General features: G+C 47.0%; 1 protein-coding gene across 5 annotated transcripts in view; it reads left to right on the top strand.

Annotated features, from left to right (window-relative positions):
• Positions 1–22,007, top strand: part of CACNA1H (calcium voltage-gated channel subunit alpha1 H) — a 590,082-nt gene that overhangs the window by 2,466 nt on the left and 565,609 nt on the right. For 4 of the 5 annotated variants that reach the window (XM_044981154.1, XM_044981155.1, XM_044981156.1 and 1 more), the window contains exon 1: positions 5,258–5,401. The exons of the other annotated variant lie outside the window; for it this stretch is intronic. The gene's annotated coding sequence lies outside the window, so the exon portion shown is untranslated. Of the gene's footprint in view, positions 1–5,257; positions 5,402–22,007 lie in introns of those variants that run through there. 5 annotated transcript variants of the gene reach the window in all.

The raw sequence follows: 22,007 nt of genomic DNA, 5'->3' as shown, positions 1-22,007 counted from the left end.
GGCGGCATGATCAGATTTGTGTGGCAAACTAGGCACAGTCCAAACACATCTTTGAATGCAACCAAATGTATAGACACAATTACCTATGTGTATATGCATATATTCATGAGAAATCAGTTTGGCTTGTAAATGCTTCATAGTGTGTAAATTATGCACATCCCAAGCCTAAATATTTGATTGTTGCCATGCTGTTTTGTAAGTATAGCTTGAAGTAGAATTGTCCTTATGCATTACTAAATTAATAAGAATAAAGAATAGCAACTGCCTGCACAGCCCATTATACTACAACCCAATGCTACCCAGGCCATGGGGCCAGTTTTGTCCCAATAAACAGTTCTGGAATAAAGCTTGTATCAAGGTGTTGCCACCATCTCCAGTAACATCCTGTGCTAAGTACTTGGGGAAGGAAGCTAAACCTCTGTCTGGAAGGTAAATGGTTCTGGTGGAGAGGTCTTCAGTCACTAGATCCTAGATCAGGGGTGCGCAAACTTTTTGGCCTGAGGGCCACATCGGATTTCTGAAATTGTATGGAGGGCTGGTTAGGGGAGGCTGTGCCTCCCCAGACAGTCAGGCGTGGCCCGGGCCCAGCCCCCTATGTGACCCCTCCTGCTTCTCACCCCCTGACAACCCCCTAGTCCCATCCAACTAGGGTGACCAGATGTCCTGGTTTTATAGGGACAGTCCCGATTTTTGGGTCTTTTTCTTATATAGGCTCCTATTACCCCCCGCACCCCGTCTCGATTTTTCACACTTGCTGTCTGGTCACCCTACATCCAACCTCCCCATTCACTGTCCCCTGACGGAACCCCCACCCCAACTTTCCTCCACTGCCCCATCCAACCCTTGCTCTCCTTCCTGACCGCCCCCTAGGGACCCCTGCCCCCATTCAACCCCCGTTTCCCGCCCTCTGACAGCCCTGATCTTATCCACCCCCCCACCCCCTGACCACCACCCCAAACTCCCCTGGCCTCTATCAACCCTCCCTGCCCCTTTACCGTGCTGCCTGGAGCACCAGTGGCTGGCAGCGCTACAGCTGCGCCGCCCGGCTGGAGCCAGCCATGCCACTGTGCAGCACAGAGCACTGGGTCAGGCCCTGTCTCTGCAGCTGCGCTGCCCCAGGAGCTCTCCACCCCGCTGCCCAGAGCAATGCACTGGTGGTGGAGCAAGCTGAGGCTGCGGGGAGGGGGAACAGCAGGGGAGGGGCCGGGGGCGAGCCTCCCAGGCTAGGACCTCAGGGGCCAGGCAGGAGGGTCCTGCGGGCCGGATGTAGCCCACGGGCCATAGTTTGCCCACCTCTGTCCTAGATCCTCAAAGGTATTGAGGTACCTAACTCCCACTGAAATCAAGGGAGTTAGGCACTTAAATACCTTGGAGGATCTGGGCGTAGGTCCTTGATTCAGGGATCTGCCCAGGTGGATCCCAGTGCACGATCAGGATTCCTTTCTGCCTCACTTTACAGAATTTAAGCTGGTCTAGTGGTCTGAACATTGAACTGGGCACCCGGACCCCTCGAGTTCTAATTCCTGCTCTGAAACTACCTTCTTCTGTGGCCTTTAGCAAGTCACAAAATCTGTTCCTTGGTTTCCCACAGATGGAAAAATGGGACAATTGAGTTTCACTTCTAACAGTATGAGAATTAATCCATTAATATCCCTTAATTACTTTGAAATCCGTGAACAGAAGCCAAAGCATTCAAATGGAGCCAAAGGTGTAACAAAGTGACTAGCCTCCGTGGAATGGCTGCTGTTAGGAAATAATTAAAAATACCGATTAAAAAAACTTTTAAAGGAGTATCAGAAAGTTATTGTGTGACTTTTATTACTATTGATTTGCATTGCAGTAGCTAGCACCTATAAACACCAACAAAGACTAAGGTCCAATTGTGCTAGGTGCTGTACATGCACACAGTAAGAGACAGTCGCTTCCTCAAGGTGCTTAAACAATCTAAATAAATAGACAAAAAGTGGAAAGGTAAACAGCAGCACAGAGAGCAGCAGTGACTCATTCAAGGTCATACAGCAGGTCGGTGTCACACCTGCGAATATCACCCAGGTCTTCTGAGTGCTTGGCTGTGGCTTTACCCACTAGACCATGCTGCTTTTCTAGTCAGACCTTTGTGCTTGTAATGAAATTAATCTGATTGCTAAATTTCACAACAACAAAAGGCCTGACATGCTAAGCTAGTCTGAGGTGGGCTCCCTTACTCATCAGTAGTACATTGTTCCTGTGTGTTTTCACTGGTATTATTATCTGCCTCCATAATTGAAATGGCTCTCTGGAGAAGTTGCTCCAGGTGCTGGTAGCTTTATGATTAATTGCAGTGGCAGCTTAGTCTCTGTTGTGTACAATCGCAGGGAAGTTTTGCTGTACATTTTTTTTCCTTTCTGCCTGACTCATGCATTGCGTCTGTGGAAATCTGCCCATCATGTCATGCAACCAGCAAGGAAACTCTGGGTAACTGAATTTCCAACTCACCTGTGGCAGAAAATTCATCAGTGCAGTCTATAATAGGCTGTTTTTTTTAATGCAGTAAATATCCACCAGAGACCTGCTGTGCACACTGAACTCTGAGATAGGTAAGGAAAACACAGCTCAGATGAGATTTGGGACAGAGTGAGGCAAACCAGCCTGCTTAACATGCCTGATGGGTTGTGCGATGGGGTGTCCACCCCACACTGGCAAGTAAGGGGTTAAGAGGCCTAGGGAGGCTGCACAGGGAAGCGACCAGTAGGAGGGAGGCTGTGAGAAGCAGCCAATCCGGGCCCAGTAGGCCCATATAAAAAGAGCTGCAGGGAGCTTGAGGAGAGAAGACTGTGTCCCTAGCAGGCTGCAACCCTATAGTACCTTGGACAGAACAATGCTAGCAGGGACCTGGGCAGTAGAGAAGGAGCTCCGGGACTGAGTTAGGATGCTGTGGCTATGGGGAAGTGGCTCAGGGAAGTGCAGCAGTAGTCAAAGCACAGGAACGCAGTAGGTGACTGTGTTTCAGAGGGTCCCTGGGCAGGCCTATGTTCCCTCCCCTCCAGCTACTGGGTAGCGGCTAAGGGCATCGGAGACAACAAGCAGACAGCAGGGTTAGGAAAGATTGTGATTCCCTGGAAGGGGAGGACTTAAGTGACCTGGCCAGATTGCCAAGCCACGAGGAGAGAACTGAAAATCCCAGAGAGAGCAGAGCAGCAAATTGAGTCAAGACGGGGAAACGCAATTGCAGAAGGAAGGAGAGACTCTACCTTGAGCTAATCCCCAAAGGGGTGAGGAAAAGGTGCCAGACAGCAGTGGATTCTGTGCCCTATGACAGATTGCTTTTAAGGTCGAATCTTGTAGCAATTTATACGCTATAGCAAATGCCCTTATAGGCCAGGAGGGTATGAAGTTTGAGCCAGACCATTCTAATCCTCTCTATATGGAAAGCATTAGCACAGCCTTTGAGAGAATTAGATTCAATGGGGTGTATCCAGCAAGCAAAGTACCAAGTAGTACTTTTTCCTAGCTCCATGAGCCAATAGCTTCCTGATCTTTTGCCGTCTTATAAATAGAGGGAAATGAAATCAATTTAATCCAAGCCCGGTGCGTATTGGTTCATAACCTATCTAAAGCACCCCCGAAAGAATAAACCAGCAAGGAAAGAAATCACCTCCTGCCCTGCACCGTCTGCTAAGTCTTCCAGCTCTTCGGAGCGTAGTATTTCTCTCTCTCTTTGGATCTGTTTGTTCATTTCAATTTTTACATGCAACCAAATTGCACTGCAGCCTGGTCTTATCCTCCAGTAACCTTTAGCAATAAACAAGGGTGCCGGGATAAGCATGAAAGGAATAGCGTAGCGGGATTGGAAGGAATTTGATTGAAAGGCTCATGCAAAGCAGGGCCGCTCAGAGGATTCAGGGAGCCTGGGGTCTTCGGCGGCAGGGGGCCCCCACTTTGGCGGTAATTTGGCGGCAGGGGGTCCTTCCGCTCCGAGACCTGCCCCCGAAGTGCCCCGAAGACCCGCGGCGGGAGCCTTCCACTGCTGAATTACCACCAAAGACCCGGCACTTTGGCAGTGGGTCCCACTTGGGCGGTAATTTGGCGGCGGAAGAAGCTCCGAGGGCCTGGGCCCCGTGAGGGTTTTCCGGGGACCCCGGAGCGAGTGAAGGACCCTGCTCCAGGGGCCCCGAAAAACTCTCATGAGGGCCTCTGTGGGGCCTGGGGCAAATTGCCCCACTTGTCCCCCCCGGCGGCCCCAGTGCAAAGCTGATCAGAAAATGGATTGTGTAATTGTGTGATCTTTGCCCCCGCTGCTCGGGAAAGCCATTGAACCAATGGGAAGATGAATAATATTAGAGACAGCAGGGTTTTTTTTGTACAGGCCAAAATTTTCAAACAGTGGGTGGCCCAAGTTAGGCCTCTAAATCCATGTCTGGGTACTTAACTAAGTGGCCTGATTTTCAGTGGTGCTGAGCTTCAGTGGGAGCCGCCACCTCTGAAATGGAAGCTCAGGAGACCTAAAATCTTGATGCCCAAATCCACATGTAGGTCGTACAACAAGTCAGGCTGACGGCTGCAAGAGGGTGGGGCCTGTTGAGTGCCAGGAAGTGGACGGGCGCAAGCCTGCCCACAGCTAAAGGCCCCTCCCCCAGCCTAAGGGGAGGAGATACTGAGCCCGGGACACATGAATATACTGGACAACAAAGGAAAAAACAAGGACAAGTGTGAGGGTCAAAGAGTCAAAATTAGGGAATCTGAAGGGGACACCTAGCAGAGAACCCGGACAGTGCCCACTGCTCCTCAAAGATGTCAAGGGAGCCAGCGGACACGGCCTAGAGGAACTCTGCCCAGATACTGTAAAAGTAGGATCAGGAGGAGCCGGAAAAGGGGCTGAAACCTGGCAGATAAGTGTGCGCCAGGGTCTCCATCATGCCGTACAAAGAACAGGCATTAGGGATAGTGGTGAACTGCCCCAGGTAGACACCCACACTCACGGCTCCATGAGGGAGCTGCCAACGAATATCCCCAGCAGACCATGAGACCATGGTGGAGTAGAGACTGGCCCACCGGGGTTCCTCACCGTCAACAGATGGCAGTAGGTCCCGCTGCTTAGTATCAAGGTGGGACACGAGGGTTGCAAGAGGGTGGGGGAAGGCAGGTATGTTAGGCCTACAATGATAAAGGCCCTTTTCCCTACAAGCTGAGAAGGGGTTACCTCAGGTCAAGTAGGGACACCTGGGTCAAATTAAGGGCTGCCTGAGACCATTTAAAACCCCTCCTCTAGCGAGGAGAGAGAAGTTGCTGCAAGGCTAATGACAGCAGGGAGATAGGCTGCTCTCCCCCCTGTAGGGACAACAACTAAACCTGAGTGATGGTTTAGGGGAAGGACTGACACCCTGGGACCAACAACAGTTCCACAAGGAGGCAGCAGGGACAGGTAACCCACTTTGTTTTGGGGTTTGTACATTTGTTTGGTGGAGGAGCACTCCTTGGGCCTGCCCTGAGCCCTACCTCAAAAATACCCTTAAGTAAACCCAGAGGGGGAAGACAAACACTGTTGCGAGGGGGCAGATTTACCCCAGATCCAGCCACCCCCAGAGGGGGAATTGCAAAGTCTGGCTAGACAGAGGAGGTGCCTTGCCACAGTAGTTAACCATAGAGCCTGATTCTTACCACTTCGCATGGGCAGCTCCTGCTGAGGGCTTGTACACTGCAGTGCTTACTTTGGTGTAACATAAGTCACTCAGGGGTGTGGAACAGACACTTTCCTGACTGATGTAATTTACACCAGTCTAAGCGCTGGTGTGGACAGTGTCATGTGAGCGGGAGAAGCCCTGACACTGAGCACCTCTGAAAATACAAATACTAAAACATGGATTTAGAGGCCTGAGTTTGAGCCGCCCAAATTTGAAAGCTTTGGCCACAATGTGTACAAGATCTCATTTATTTTTTAGAAAATATGGTGAAGATGCAAACTGCAATTCACTGCGCTCTACAAAACTGTGTGTTCATGCAAAATGCCTCCATGTCCCCCAGGTGGACAGTGGTAGGATGATCAGACAGGAGATGTGAAAAATCGGGACACTTTTTTGGGGGGGTGGGGTGGGGAGTACAGTTGCCTCTATAAGACCAAGTCCCTAATATTGGGACATCTGCTCACCCTAGAACACTGGGGTTTTGTGCATTCCCCCTGGTTTATGAATCCTGCATTTCACAAAAGTTTTGGTTCTCCATCCCTGTATGTTGGTTTTCCCAGCACTGCTGCAGCTTTGTTTCCTTAGCTGGCAGGGCTCGGGGCTAGCAATCAGCATAATATAGGGGTTGCCATACCACGTCAGACCTAAGATTTGTGTAGTCCAGTGTGTTGTAATGAGCTGTCCCAGATGCTTCAGAGGAAGGTGTCAGACCCCATGGTAGACAAAGATGGGACAATCTGACCCTTACGTAAAGTCTCATCCTGATCTCTAATAGCTAGAGATTGGATAATGCCCTAAAACATGAGTTTGAACAGCCCTTCCACAAAATGTTGTTGTCATGATGATAACTTTGGGAATCTTGACATCCACATAAATGTCCAATGTCTTTTCTGAATCTTGGCCATCTGCTTATCTTGCTGCTGGGCGAAGTCCTCAGTGGAGGGAGTTGCCCTGAAATTTTAGACCAGGGACTGTGCCCTGAATCAGAAAACCCATGAGGAAGATCAGTTGGGCTCTATCTCTAAATCTGTCTCCAATATGTACATCATACACAAATGCATGTAGTATATAATGTCTATATACGTAATTGGTCTCATCCTCATTTACACCAAGGCCTCTTTACACCACTTTGGCAGCATAAAGGGGCTTTCAAGCAGGCAGAAATGCAATTTACATCCATTCTGAGGCCAGAGTGGTGTAATGTGGCCTAAAGGTAAAGGAGAACTCAGGCCAGTGTGTATATAGTATGGGCTAATGTTAGCATATGTTCCCTAATTCAGAATAGCTACTGATCAGCAGCATAACCAAAGTGCACGGGAAACCCTGGTGTTCAACAGCTTGTTAAAGAAAACCCAGGAACAACAATAAACAGTGAAAGCAAAGTGATGTACTGCAGGAGCTGAGTACAGCAACCTATTTCCATACTGGGAAGAAATCTTAAGACAGAGAATGTGGGAAAAGATATCAGTGCAGCCACCAGAGCTATCAAGGTCAGTGTAAGTGAGCTGCATTTGATGCTAGCAGACTCCTTTCCAAAAGCCCCGTTCAATGTGTGAATGCTTCACTGGCTGTTCTCTTTGAGCCTGAATGAAGGCAAAATTACTGTTAATTAATGCTTCACATAGCAATTTAAATCAGCCTTTGCCATGGCGAATAGAGATATGCAAGCGGCCAATTATCTGTGAAAGTAAACTGTCTGTGGATAATTGCAAGTGCCCCCTTAACATGGGATTGAAGATCTGTCTTCTGAGTGTGCCTTATTAACGTATTTGCCCCATGTCTAATCCACCCCATGGATCAAGGTCAGTCACTTCAGTACATTACACCAGCAGTGTATATGGCCCAATGCATCGGGGGGGGTTCTGCTGTTACACAACACAGACCCCCCCCCAACGTCAGCAACTCTACGGTCGCTGTGGTTGTTTACATACACAGGATCAGGAGAAAGCGTTTTCCATTTAGGCTACATCTACACTCCACACCGCTGTCAGCGTACATGTAGCTACACACCGCAGGGAAAAGCAGGCTGTGTCCACACTGCAGTGTGTGGCTGTGTGTCAGTGAAAGGCTCGGCAGCCAGGAAATGCTCTGGCACCAGGGAGGCAGTGGGACACAACACTGCTCAGAACAGCAATGAGTAGAGAGCTATTTAGGGTGTGTACTGTGGTTTATACCCCTACCCTTCTGGTGTGTCTTTGCTCTGTTAATCTAAGCCAGGCCTCACGGTCTACACTGCTATTTATACCTGTGCTGAGGGTGGGAGGAGGCAGCTATACATGTAAGAGAGGCATGCAGCAGTGTAGACGTACTCTTCATCAAGCAAATCTACATTCAGATCCTCATGAGTCTCCTAAAGCTGGGTGTCATTTTTCAGCCAAAACTGTTTTTCAGTGAAAAACCCAGATGCTGCAATTCTGAAATGTTTTGCGACTTTCTCAGTTTTGCTGAATTGTTTAGGGTAAAAAGAAAATCTGAATTTAAATATTTTGATTCTTTTTGGGTAGCAATTCATTTTTTTGTTTCAAAATGCCCTTGCATTTTAGTTTTTAAAAATCAAAAATATGGAAAAATAGTCAAAATTGAAATGAGATGTTTTGATTTTGTTGTAAGAAGACTCTACATTCAAGCAGCAGTGACATTTTTCTTTCAACTCTTCAATGTGCCAGAATTTTTTTAAAAAATTGTTGGATTTGACCCAAAACAGTTTGTTTGATTATTTTTTAGAATTGCTGCTGACCCCAAAAAAGCTGTTATTCTCACAGCTCCATTCCTGACTTTGTTAGCAGGCAGCTACAATGGTGCTGAAAATGGCTTCACTAAAGCGGTGTACTGTGGTGAATTTGGCCCAGCGTTTCCAGGGTCAATAATAATGATACAATGAACTAATGACACAGGAAACTTCTCTCCCTGACTCAGCTCTATTCACATTAGGTGCCCAATCTACTTAAGTGCAACATGATACCAAGTGATGGAGCACACCAGATGCTAGACTGTAATGCTGACCCATACTCCTGAGGAGAATCAGCATTCTTACAGCCCTTAAGGGACTTGTGTATATTACTGTTGTGTTGGTCTTAAATAGCATGTTCAGTAACTGCTTGTAACACACACCATCTTTCAGCTGGGTTTTGTTGACCCAGGCAAGTCTTGCTAAAGCTAAAAGTCTTGACATCTGCCTGTCATGTAATTAATTCTGCCGAGACAAGAATAAAACGTGCAACTGCCCACAAAGCAGTCAGGTGAAGCTGCTGCCCAGGGAGTCTTACAAATCCCAAACTCTGTCCTCTTCCTACTCCTCTCCTCTGATTTGGGTATCTCTCTTTCTTTTGCCCCTCATTCTGGTTAAATCTACATAACATTGTCCTTGGAAAAAGAACATAGAAAGCCAGCACATCAGATTAAAGCAATGGATCATCATCTCTGTTGTGCTGTCTTTCCAATGTTTCGTCCTACTCAAAGCACCTGGCCATTCAAAAGGTAGGAGGATGTTAACAGGACTCAAAAGAAGCTGAGGACTAAGAACCCTGTAAAAATAACTATTGAGAGAGAGCAGGGGAGAGAATGCTTGTAAGATGTGAACAAGCACAAATAGGCCGGTGTGTGTGATATGCATCCTAGGGTATTTAATTTAATTAGCTCAAAAACTTACTCTGAGCCATTGGTTCAAATAGTTATGAAACTTCATGGACATCTAGTGCAGTACCAGGTGAAAGGAGAAAAGCAAAGCGGGTACTGATCTTCCCAAAAGGAAAAAAGGGCTCTCCTGGCAATTACTGCGCTGGGAGTCTGATTTCTGCCCCCAGGGAAATAATGGGACTAAAATGAAGGTAGAAAATAGCTTGTGTCTGGCCCTTACATGGCTGTGAAGTGGGGCAGGAAGGCACATGGAGCCTCCCCCACATCACACCCTAGTGTGGCAGGTATAAAATTGCAGGCACTGCTCGCTCCATATTCCTCCTATGGCCTATAGTGCCTCAAAGGGGTCAAAATGGAGTAGGCAGTAGACAAGTTTGTGAAGGGATCGGTGCACAGGGAGGAGTAAGCTAATTTCTATAAAGGCACGTGGCAGTCTGGCACAGCGGGGAGATGGGGAAGGTATTGTGCCTCTCATGGTGCTCCCTGCCACTCCACCCAGGACAAAACCATGTCTTAAAGGCACAATCCAGCCCCAGCTATTTAGGATTTGATCCTACAACCCCTGCTCACGTGAGTGCTCCCATGGGTTCAGTCACCCAAGTGACGCCCTAGCCTTTGACTTGAGAGACCTGGATTTAATTCCCTGCTCTGCCACAGACTGCCTTTGAACTTGGGCAAGTCACTTACACTGTGCCTCAGTTTCCCATTTGTCAATGGGGATAATAGCACTGCCTAATCTCACAGGGGTGTGTGAGAGTAAAGATTGCGAGGTGCTCAGGTACTGCAGTAATGGTATCTTAGACAGACCTGAGAAAATGTTGCAGGATTGGACCCCAGGAGGATAAAGCCACATAAGTTTGCAGAGAATAAATCTTACCAGGAAAACTTGATTGCTTTCATGTGATGTAATTACAGAGTGGCTGGATGAAAGGAAGAGTAGCTGTAATTGGGAATGTGCTGAGATTTTAGTAGCGCACTTGATATCTTGTCTCACAATAATAGTACATTCAAATTTGGTACCAGTTAAGTACTAGCTACTTTGTTGTAAGAAGCCCTTCTCAGCATGGCCAGGGGAGAGTCCAGGTAGGATGAACCTCTGCTGCTCTCTGAGAGGATGTACTATGCAATTACCTCATCTCCACCAAACGCAGGGCGGTAGATCAGGAGAGGAGATCACTTATCACCACGTGTTGACTAAAACCCTTGCTGCCATTTTCACCAGGACTGGAATTAAATGCAATCAGTCTCCTTAAGGAGAACTTCAGGCCAACTGGTGTAAACCATCATTGTTCCTCAGACGCCAGTGGAGTGACACTGACTTAGACAGGCTGAGGATCTGGCCCTTTTATGTTTTCTCTACGTTTGCCACTTGGATGTTCGTTTCTGGCTGATCCAGGATTGTCTGTGATCCATTGGGATCCACCCACGTATCTCCAAATAGTTTTCAAATGCCAAAGGTTCTGTTTGTGTTGTGAGATTGATATCTTGCTGACACTATGATTCAGGTTTCCAGCAGCAGGTATGAGGTTTTGCTGTAGGAAATGAGCTTATTTTTAGCTGATGCATTCACTGGAGCTTTCTGCTCTGAGCAAATGGATTTGTGTCGGGGGTCCTGTTTCTCAGATAATTGAATGTAAGATTTTAACTCTTGCTTTTAATACTGTCCTTGGCTTGCTGAAGTAGTGAATGTACCTCAACAAATGCAGGTCTTCAGTTCATATAGGATAACTACTACTCACAGTTTTGCTTATCCAAAGTGTTCTCAGACTCCTTGACCCCTTGGATTTGAAGTCCTCATCTTCCATTGAACCTCTCCTTTCTTTCCCTTGCATAAACAAATTTATCCTTGGGCCATATGTTGCCTGGTACGTAACCAAGAGGGTGAGCGCCTTGATGTGGAGTCTTTGTTTTAGATTTTCTAAAATGGATTCCTACAGATACGCTCCTAAAGTCAAATTTAGACATTTAAACCAGTGACAACCATTTTTTGAAAGTCTTGGAAACCATCCCCTCTCCTGGGGGCTGCACTCTGGCTTAGACAGGACATGACCCAGGGAGAAATTAGATCAAAGGAGAGAAGAAGCGATTGCTTGGGACTAGATAGGACAGCTGGGGGTAAATGGCATAACTAAAGTGACCAGGATTTAGTCTACAAAGAGCTCATTGAGACCCTATGTTAGAGCTAGGTAAAAATCAGAATTTCCATCCCACGGACCTTTCAATATTTTTACATTTGTTATGGTCCCAAATTGGTATTTCCTGTTTGTGTACCAAAGTTTTTCAAGGAACAGGAAGTTGCAACAGATTTTTATTAGGAAATGTCAAAAAGTTTCATTTCTTCACTTCCAAATTGAAATATTCCATTTAACGTCAGTTCTACAGTAGTCTGTGTTTCCCTGCACTGTCATGGTGCCTCCTGGGAATTGTAGTTCAGGTGCTTTGTGAGCCCGGTTTAATGGATTGGGCTCTCCAGATGAACTGTGACTCTCATGATGTACTGTGGATGTGTGACTTCCATGATGCACCACGGTGATTCAACCTCAGGTGAGCATAATGGGAAACGTAGTTCAGCCAGGGAATCTGGCCCATTGAGGAGAGTGGAGGTGTGAAAAACCCAAATGACAAGTCCCATGATGCACCGTGGTAGCTCAGGGGCAGGGGACAGAGAATAATGTCAAACTGACCCAAAACTCAACATTTTGATTCAGTTTGACCTCACCCCAAAGAAATATTTTGTTTTGATTTTCCTGATGGAAAAAGCAAATAATGCTGGCAAAATCGAAAGTTTCCTGCAGAAAATTCTGATTTTGTGTAAACCACGTTTTCAATTTAAAAAAAAAAAAGTTGACTGAACATTCCCGCCCAGCTTTAGTTAATGTACACGTGCCTCTGGGAGCTCACGTCTGATTTATGTATGAGTGGAAATAAGGAGGCTGGTCTCATCCTGCTCCCTGTTGGGGCACATCAAAAGAACTACCCCTTGAAAGCTAGTTTGCCTCTGCTTCTCTTTCTGTGGGAGCGTGTGTGAATTTCATGCTGGTGAAAGATGCCAGAAGGCCGGTCCTGACCTCCTCCTTCATCTCAAAACAGGTTCTCTAACTTCAGGCAGAATCAATACAAGCTTCCCCTGTCAAGCCCCTCATCCCTGAATGGGAGATGTTGCCTCTACTGGAGACCAGACGGATTAGTCCCCCTGCCTATTCTATTGAGTATTTTTATTACAGAAGTGCCTAGAGGGCCCAGCAGAGATTGCAACCCCATTGCGCTAGGCGCTGCACAAACAGATAGGAAGAGGCAGTGCTTATCCGAAAGAGCCTATATCCAAAAGATGGGACAGGAAAGGCATAGACAGGTGAAGAGATTTGCCTGAGGTAACACAGTAAGCCCAACCGGAGTAGAACCTAGGCCTCCTGAATGCCACTCCCATGCCCTATCGGCTACACTACCTTGCCACTATTCTCACATCATCCTGTTTTCTGACAATGTCCCTTTGTGACATGGATGTTTGTCCACCGGGGAAAGGCCTGAGACCTGCCACACTTGTTACACTGGCTGCTCAGGAGCTGGGTAATCTTCCCATGCTGTCCAAGCAGGAAGAGATGCAGGTCAGCGTTGGGGTGTGGCTTTGTGGGGGAGCTGGGGAGCTTGTGGCTATTTTGCACGGCACCTGGCTTAACCCAGTGCTTTAAATACCTCATTTCAATGAACTGTAACCTCACTCCTAAATCCTTTCCACAATGGACGCCTAACACCCTGTCCCCATGGACAATGAACCATGCAGCATGCTTTTTCCATCCCCTTTCTTTTCTTGTGCATCTCCTGAACAAAGAGAGGGTTAAAGGCTGAACTCTGGTTTGGTTGTCTTAGAAATGAGCTTGACAATCAAAGAAGGGGAAGAGACAGACCCACTTGCTTTCTGCACAAATATTTCCAGCATGCAAATGGCTAATAAAGTGGATAATGTATTGATTTAACCTTTAAGCAAGAAGGGATTTGCTGTACTTCATCAGCGGCAAGCCCCACTACTCAGTCTGAGAGCATACAGTGTGTGTGTGTGTGTGTGTGTGCACGCGCACACACACACACACAGAGTGGTACTCCAGTCACATGCCTCAATCCATGTGAGGGTAGTTCTGACACGGTGCAGGAGACATTCGCCCACGCAGATCTCATTAGTTGTCTAGAACAGGGAAGGAAATTAACATGACTGACTGGAAAAGTCTTAACCCTGATTTCTCCCCTCCAGCTTCCCCCTCCCCCCTCCACACACACACAAATTGGGGGAAAGAGAAAAGCTTTCAATGGAGGAAAATAATGAGGGACAGCGATGAATTTTTAATCTGGCCTGGAATGCAGTTGTAATGCATGGATTAGTGCCTTGGGTTATATATTTTTAAGCCGTGTTTCTTCGGGGGATACAAGGCTAGGCTGAGTGGTGTTTAGGAGGGAAGTGGGCAAGAGAAGGGTCACTCGAATGGAATCTGAGTGCATGACAGGGAAGATTTTTCAAATGCATCAGTGTTAGGCAAGTGCCTAAATCGCACTGATTTTTCTGATTAGGTGCCAAACTGCCTTTGAAATCACCCCCAAAGGGCTGTTAGGGAGTGACTTGTGCAGTTGCACTGCTCAGTGGGGGAGCTCCAGGGGAATTCTCCCTCCAGGGTGGGGGGGATGCTTCTTGGTGTCCCCCAGCATGCAAGGGCAGCGTGCCCCCGCTACACTCCTTCAGGAGATAAAGCCTGTAGTAGCTTCTTCTGGACGCCCAGTCAACTCTGCTGGCTGGCGTGGAATGGACAGGGGGACGGACATGCTCTGTCCTCTGCTCTTCTCTTTAGTGTCTCTCCCATTCTAGGAGCGCAAACCTCAGAAGTGCAAGGGGTTTCAGCTGCACTGGGCTGCTGCACAGGGGAGGTTCCTTGCGCCATTCCTGCTCTCTCGCATGGTCCTGGTGCAGCAGGGCACAAGTGGGCCCACACTGTGTGTGCATGTGGGTGTAGAGGCATCAGGGGTGACTCCAGAGTTAAGGCTCCATTGAATGTGCATAAAAAAAATGGGATTTAAATTTTGCTTTTTCACACTTAAATGACTGAATTTGATCTCTAAATTTGGCCCAATACCTCTTCAGACAGTTGAATTCTCCCCATGATTTTTCTTTTCTGCCCCAGAAAAAATACTTACTAACTTTTGCAGCAGATTTTTTTTTTAAAATGCTCCCTCTGTGATTTTTATCCTGTCTTCACATTTCTTCGGGTAACTCTAGCTAAAGAAAAACCATCCCCACAAACTCCCCTTAATTTGACAGACCTTGCCCACATTTCACCAAGATGCATTCCTGGAACTTCTCAGCTCCATCAGCTACCTTTCTCACCATCCCAGCATGGACCCCTGATTAAAAGCAAAATGTCAACCAAAAAAACTGAACACATCTTTCCAAAATCCTGACCCATCCCTTAAGAATGAGATGGAGCTAGATACATTTACGAATGGGATTATAGTATTAATATTTATTTATTCGTATTATTGTGGTGCCTTGGATGAGGGCTCCATTGCGCTAGGTGCAATACAAACACAGAACAAAAAGGCAATCCCTGCTCCAAAGAGCTTACAGTCCAACGGGGAGGTTGCCTGTATAGGAGGGGCTGGACTTGATGAGCCAGGAGGTCATTTCCCATCCTTTGTCCTCCATTCCTAGGAAGAGAATTGTTCCAAGAACTAGAGTCATTTGGGAGCATCAGCTCTGTGTGTGTGTGTGTGTGTGTGTGTGTGTGTGTGTGTGTGTGTGTGTGTGTTACTTGTGGGTTTGGGACTCTGCCCATCCATACTGACTGTACTGTGTACAGTAATTTGTTACAATCCTTGACATGTAGAGTAGTGAGACACACATGGGCCTCAAAACTTCAGCAAGGGCCCAGATTCCATGTGTTCCATCCCGTATATCAACTCAGGAATGGGAGGACATTAGGCATCAAAGTGGCTTGAAGCCACCTTTGGGCATCCTTCATTCTGGGCTATGCAGGGAACCCCCATGCTACTCTAAATGGCACCTCTTTATAATGACCTCCTATGGGCCACTTGGTTGGTGCACTTGGCCGTGCACCCTTCTGATCCTGTCCTTCCCCCACCTCCCGACATCTGCACAGCTGCTGAGACATGAAGGAGAGCTAGTGTAGAACGATTACATTGGCTGCTCTCCTACGATGGGAGGTGTTCTCTGAGGGCTCTTTAACCCTTCTACATGCCCATTTTACATCGCTGCTGCAGCAGGAGAGTAAGGGAGAATTTGGGTCAAGGTGAAGAACATATCAGCGCATCTAGCAAATGGTGATGCATATCATGGAGAAACGTATAGCTGATGAATGAGGGGGAGATCCATTCCCTGGGCTGGGTGGTAGTGAATACTTGGAGCCAGGGAAGAAAGAGTAGATGGTATAAAGATGGGAATACCACCTTTGATTCTCCTCTTTTAATGTGTGTATCCACACACCAGAACAGTCACATGCAGCTCTGCCCATTACTGAGACCTCTTCAATTCTGTGCAGAAATCTATACTGTAAACCTATAGGAGTTTACATGGTTTCAATATGAATCCTCAGATCAACTCATTTCTTTGCTTTGTAACCTCACAGCTTCCCAATCTCCTTCAAAGCATAAAAGCACACCATACTGAGCAAATGTCCCTGACCAAAGGGGGAAGGCACATTTAAAAAAAAATCCTGTTAAAAATTCAGTGGGGATTTTCTGAGGCTGGGGAAACATTACATCTCAGTCAGAGTTCTTTTGATTAGCCAGATTTTTAAGAGGAATGGAACACTGTAAAATTCCCCTGACAAAGAGGTTGGTCCAAATGTTGATCAATAAATAACCCCATTTTTTTAAAATAAAAGCAGAAAAATCTCCTTTTTATTGCATTAAAATGGTGAGGTATTGTCAGAAATTGCTGATACTGTTCGTTTCCTCGAGGCAGGGTTGTAAAAGGGGAAACACCTGAACATCAGATGATAAAAAGAATATTTCAGACTCGGGGGAGGGGTGTCTCACCAGGCCTGGGATTTCATTTAATGAATGTCAGACTTACACGCAGCATTTCAGGAGCATCAAAAGTATTTGGCTAAACAGACCAGTGGAAAACGACATGCAGGGTCCATGATTTGGGTATGAGGGTACTTCAGTCCGAGACAGCTGCATTAGGTTCTTTTTATGTTCTAACCTTGATTTTTATACGTAGCCCATCCCTAGAGTCCGTGGCTTTAATGTGGTTGCTTAGATTGGTGTAGTCAGTCAGCTGCTGGGTGTGGAAGAATTCTCATTTGCTTGGGACACTCTGGTAGGACCCGGCGTCACTGCCATTCTGTAAGGCACAGGGCAGATAGGGCCACGCCTCACCTGCCATTGACTTCAGCAGGTCTGGGCAGGTGCAACTGCCGTTTTTGTTGTAATGTAACCTGGCCCACGGGAGCCAGTGTTAAAACTCCCACTGATATCACTAGTGCAGAACCGGGCTCTTAAATAGAAACTGGGAACAGTGCCCTGCGGCTAGTGGATTTATTGTTCTCTGAAGGGTTACATTCTGCTATTCTGTTCCCCCCCCCCCACCCGCCGCAAGCCATCAAGGACCCAGCCTGCCGTGGGGATGATGCTATGCTATTGCAGTGGAAGGGGGTGGGAGTGAAGATGTTTGGTGTAGGGGTAAGTTGGGGATTGGAAGCAGAGAATGGAGGACAGATGGATTCACCACAGTGCTGATCTACTAACAATCATCCCATGCACCATGGAGGCAATTATAGGAGTGGCTATCGCAGCCTAAGGACTGATGGCCTGGAAAACAGAGAGCGGAAGAGAGGAGCGGAAAGATCTATTCCCTGACTAGGTGGATAGTGCATGTTTAGAGCCAGGAATAGAGAGTAGATAGACTCAGTGTGAGAAAATTTCCTTGGCAACCTGGGGGGCGAAGAGAATATCTTCTGCACCCCAGCATGACTGCACATACCCACGCTGACCCCGGGCCTTGATGTCCGAGCTGGATTTGTCCTGGAGGGTATTGTTAGGGAGCATGCCAAAGTACCAATTTATTTCCAGTGCTTTGGGCTAGATGGTCGCAAACCTTTATTGCTCATTGATAATGGATGGGTCTGAAATAAGTACCCATGCTATCCTTTGCCTCCCTGTGCACATAACTTTCCTGCACCATTCTGTGCCTCATTAGGACTGTATTATGGAGACTGGCCTTTTGGCATGGTTAGATCCAGATCTTTTGCATTAGTGCTGCTAATGCATTTTGTATTATTCTAAACCTTGCTTTTGAAAAAAGAGGCTTACATTGCATCAGTGTAATTGGAAAGTCAGAGCAGCTTAAATATTTTAAAACCATTTTTGTAGTGGGTGGGTTGCTTTTTTATATATATATTTTTTCCCTTGGGTCAATGACTCAGCAGAAAGCCAGTTCCTTTTACCTCTGGTATCACCAGTATGCAGGAGGCATGGACAGGATAAGAGTGGCTCAGACACTCACAATAGAAAGCAGGGTCCATGTAAAGTAGCCAGACAGGAGGACTGAGATTCTCAGTAATGGGAGCAGGAGCCTTTCACTTGACCACGGGCCATCTAAGCTGGGAGTCACTGACTGTTTCCCCCGCAAAGAGCAGTGTGATGGCCTTTGTGAAATTCTCCAGGAGCGGAAAAGGGGAGACAATTGTCCTGGAGCCCCAAGCTCAGGGCCCTCCCAAAACATCTGTATCGGCTGTGTAAATAAAGTGAAATGGGAGGGGGTGGGGCCCAGCAAACAGGGTGGGGCACCAGATTTCTCTCAGCGGACCTGGCGGTGGGAAGGTGTTTGCCTGCAGTTGTGCCTTCTGCCTTGTGGGGCTGCTGCGGGGCCCATGGAACAGGTGGTCTCTCTGCCTCCCCGCTCGCTGATCCCGATGCTGGATCAGAGCCTGAAAGAAGCAGCCAGCAGGGGGCAGCTGCTGCAGAAGGTTAGATTTCCTCATCTTGCAGCCTATTGCACCAGCCGCTCCCCTACACAAATCTCCAGCAATCCCAGGCACCTCTGTACCCACCTCCAGAAGTGGGCCATCTTACGTATTTTATTATATTCTTTGTATCACAGTAGCATCTCAGAGCCCTATTGTGCCGGATGTTGTACAAACACAGAACAAACAAGATGGTCCATGCCCTACCCCTCCCACCTACCACAGCCCATACCTACCCCTGTGCACCGCACAATCACTACACCCTGTTATACTCCAGCGTCCCTCTGACACCCATCCCCACCCAGCTACCTCCAGAGTCCCAGCTTACCCCTAGGTCTCCTTCACCCACCCATCTACACCCTACATTTCCAGCCAGCAACGGCCCCAGTAGGAACTCTGGTGGGGCAGAGGCTCCCAGCCACTTCCATAATATGACTCCATGTTACAACATGGAAAAGAAACACACGCCAATAGCTAACCATTAAGAGAAGGCGGGTGGCCATGACTCCCTGACAACTCCAGTTTGAGAACTCATGAGCTGGGAATTCCCACACAGCTTTTCTGGGCGCCAACACTCTTTACCACAGCAGAGGGCAGTCTAACCTCAGCAAGTTTCATTGGCAGTAACCGACATTTCTGTTCTACTTGCAACACTTTTTTTTTTTTTTTTTACAAGCCAAGTGCCAGTCTCCCATCAGAGGCAAATCAGCGTAGCTCCATTGAAGTCAACGGTTTTCACCAGCTGAGGTTCTGACCCAGACATTTACATAATGGGCCTTGTCCTCAATTGCTCTGCACCAGGTGTCATCTTTTATGATAAAGAAAGTGGGTGATAAAAGCTACCGAATCAAAATGGCAGCAGCGAATCAAGCCCTGTGAGCCAAAAATGAGGAGTTTCCCTTTAAAAGCAAGTGGTTTGCTCAATATAGCATATAGCAGGAGGCGTACAGGGAAAGGGAGCTCCTCTGTAAAATATTTCACTTGAGCCATGGCTAATGCCTTCTGAGAAATGTTGGGGAACATACTAATTAGTCTGATAGTTCTGCCTGTGTTTCTTATAACTCCTGCATTTTTCATTGTTTAGTAATAGGGTCTTTGCAGGACCCTATTTATCATGCCCAACAGGTTGGACAAACACCTGCTAGGGATGGTCTAGGTTTACTTGGTCCTGCCTCAGTGCAGGGGGCTGGACTTGATGAGCTCTCCAGGTCTCTTCCAGCCCAACATTTGTATGACACAACAAGATGTTTTGTTTCCTGAGGGGCTTATTATCCGCTTTGTTCTCATATGGGGGCATGGGGAGGGAGTCATTAAATCTAAGAGTATTTTCTTGAAAGAGGAGACTTGTGGGGGGGAGGTTAGAAAAATAAAGCCAGCACTTATGTGAAATGAATTCAGTCTCGTTGCTAGTGTGCAAATGTCCACAGCACAAAGCCACCACCATGACTGGTAACGCTCTCTGGCAGCATGAGTAGAGAGGCCAAGGATGGAGTGGGCCATGGAGATGGGACTCTTAGAGGTGGTCCGCTGGCTCCAAGTCATGAGAGACTGTTGGGAAGCATGTGTGTATGAGTGTGCAAGCACGTGTGCCCACACTAACTGAGCTGCCGTGGGTTCGGTTGGTGTGTAAAGCGTGAGCTGCCTGCAGGAGCGCTGGTGGAGATGCGTACCCCATCGGGGGTGGTGACTGGAGGCTTTCTGCCCATGCAGAGCTGAGGCTGGTTATGCAGAATGCACGTCCTCCATCACCGGTCAGTGTGCAAGGCAGGGTGGGCCATGCTCTACCCCACACATCTGTGTTCTTTCTAGGGCGCGTGGTGTTTTTGGTCACGCTAAGACTCAACCACACCTTGCAGGCAGGCAAAAGTCACCCCTCCTGCAGAGAACCATCATAAGACCCATGCACTGCTTAGGTCCCACTTAAGCCCGCAAAATCCGAGCTTAAGTGGCGATCCTTTGCACAGGGGTGAATTTCCCCCAGGAATAAGAATAGCTAGGATTCTAGCAGCCCACTGTGTAGCATGCAGGGTGAGGAAGGTATCCATCTCCCCTCTCACACAACATACATGGTGCTCTTGGAAGGTATCTCTGGCAGTGGCCATGTATGCTTTAGTGGCACCACAGTTAACCCTGAGTAGCAGCATTCCATTCTAAACCCTGATTTTTCAGTTAATCATTATTTTTCCTCCCTCTCCCTGCAAATCTTCATCTAGGGCTTACCTTTCTTCCTTTGAAGGTGAATTGTTTTGAACCTCTTTTTGGGGAGAAGGGGGGGAAATCCATTTTTGAACTAATCAATAATGAAATTTTTAAAAATCCACTTTCTCACTTTAAAAAACTGTTCATTTGGATTTTTTAAATGAGGTTCATTATGGAAAACAAGAGTTCTTTTGAATTGCCCTTGGAACTGCTTAATGCATGATTGTAAGAACATAATCCAATTCATGGCCAGCTGATCACATCTTGATCAATACGGATGCTTTGTCCTCTAGAGCAGTCTCTGTATTCCGCTTTTTAACGCTCCTTAACAATCTCTTCTGTGTTCTTTGCTTTCACCAAAAGCTGAAGTTAAGAGCAATAAGTAATAGAAAAACTGGATATCACAAGTAGATGTTTAACAGTGCTACCAGGCAAAAACAGCACACAATTTAAGGATCTGATCCTGCAGCCCTTATTTGCATGAGTAATCCTCATATGGAAAATCTCACTTCCAGTGAGACTGTTATGTGCTCAGATACCGTGGTGATGGGCATGGCATATTGACTTGAATAGAATTTGTGTAAGAAATGAGGTTCATTCATATGAATATAGGTCACAGGGCCAGGCCCTGCCTTAGATTCAGGAGGTGGGTTAGTATTGAGGACAAATCCTAGAACTCAGGCAACAGTCAAAGGATTCAAACTCTAAAACACCAGACTAAATCATCAGCCTCTAGTTCACTGCTTCCCACCCCCAATAGATCTACACCTGTCCCTCTGCCACTCCAGTATTGTTCCCTACCATGGACTTTCTGGGGAACTGTCCAATTTAATTTTAAAAGTCCCATGCAATTAGGCTTCCATCACTTCCATTAGGAGATTGTTCCACAGCTTACTAGAACTCAGCGTCAACTGGCCAAACTCAGAAGTGAATTAAGTGTAGAGAGAGTCTAAACCAATGTAACAATACACCTACTCCTGGTTCCCCAGTGTGTAACTTAGCTCATCCTAGACTCGTGCACATATCAGTAAGTGGGTATAAGTAGATCTAGGAATCTAAGAGGAAAGAAGTCACACTGAAGATATCTCAGCCGTGAGACTTTTCCCATAAATTCCCCACCACCCATTTGAGCTGCTCTGATGGTCACAGCGGTGGGAATGCAAGTGAAGCCTAAATGTTGGCACTCATCAGCATTTCAAGCCTCATGTCATATAGCTTTGCTCAGATAGAATTAGATGATGTGCTTAAAATGCTGCCCTGTCTACACTAGAGCTCCCCCTGCTGCTAACATCAGTGGAGCTGAGCTGATGGTAGGCAGGATGGGAAATTTGTTAGACATCCCCAGAGCACAAAGGAAAACTGACTTCCGCCCCTTTACAGGTCACGGTTGAACGTGCCCCAAGAAGTCTTTTTCCTAATATTCGTCCTCAAGTTCTTTCTTTCTGTTTGAAAGAAAGAACCTCCTTTAACAAATGTCTTTCCTTCTGGTGACCCCATAGCTTCATTATGGAAGATCAGTTTAAAAAAGAATGATCAGGGATCT

This window comes from Mauremys mutica, chromosome 11 (genome assembly GCF_020497125.1).
Source record: "Mauremys mutica isolate MM-2020 ecotype Southern chromosome 11, ASM2049712v1, whole genome shotgun sequence".
Lineage (NCBI taxonomy): Eukaryota > Metazoa > Chordata > Testudines > Geoemydidae > Mauremys > Mauremys mutica.
The sequence above is the reverse complement of the archived record's forward strand: the minus strand, read 5'-3'. Positions and strand labels throughout refer to the sequence as shown.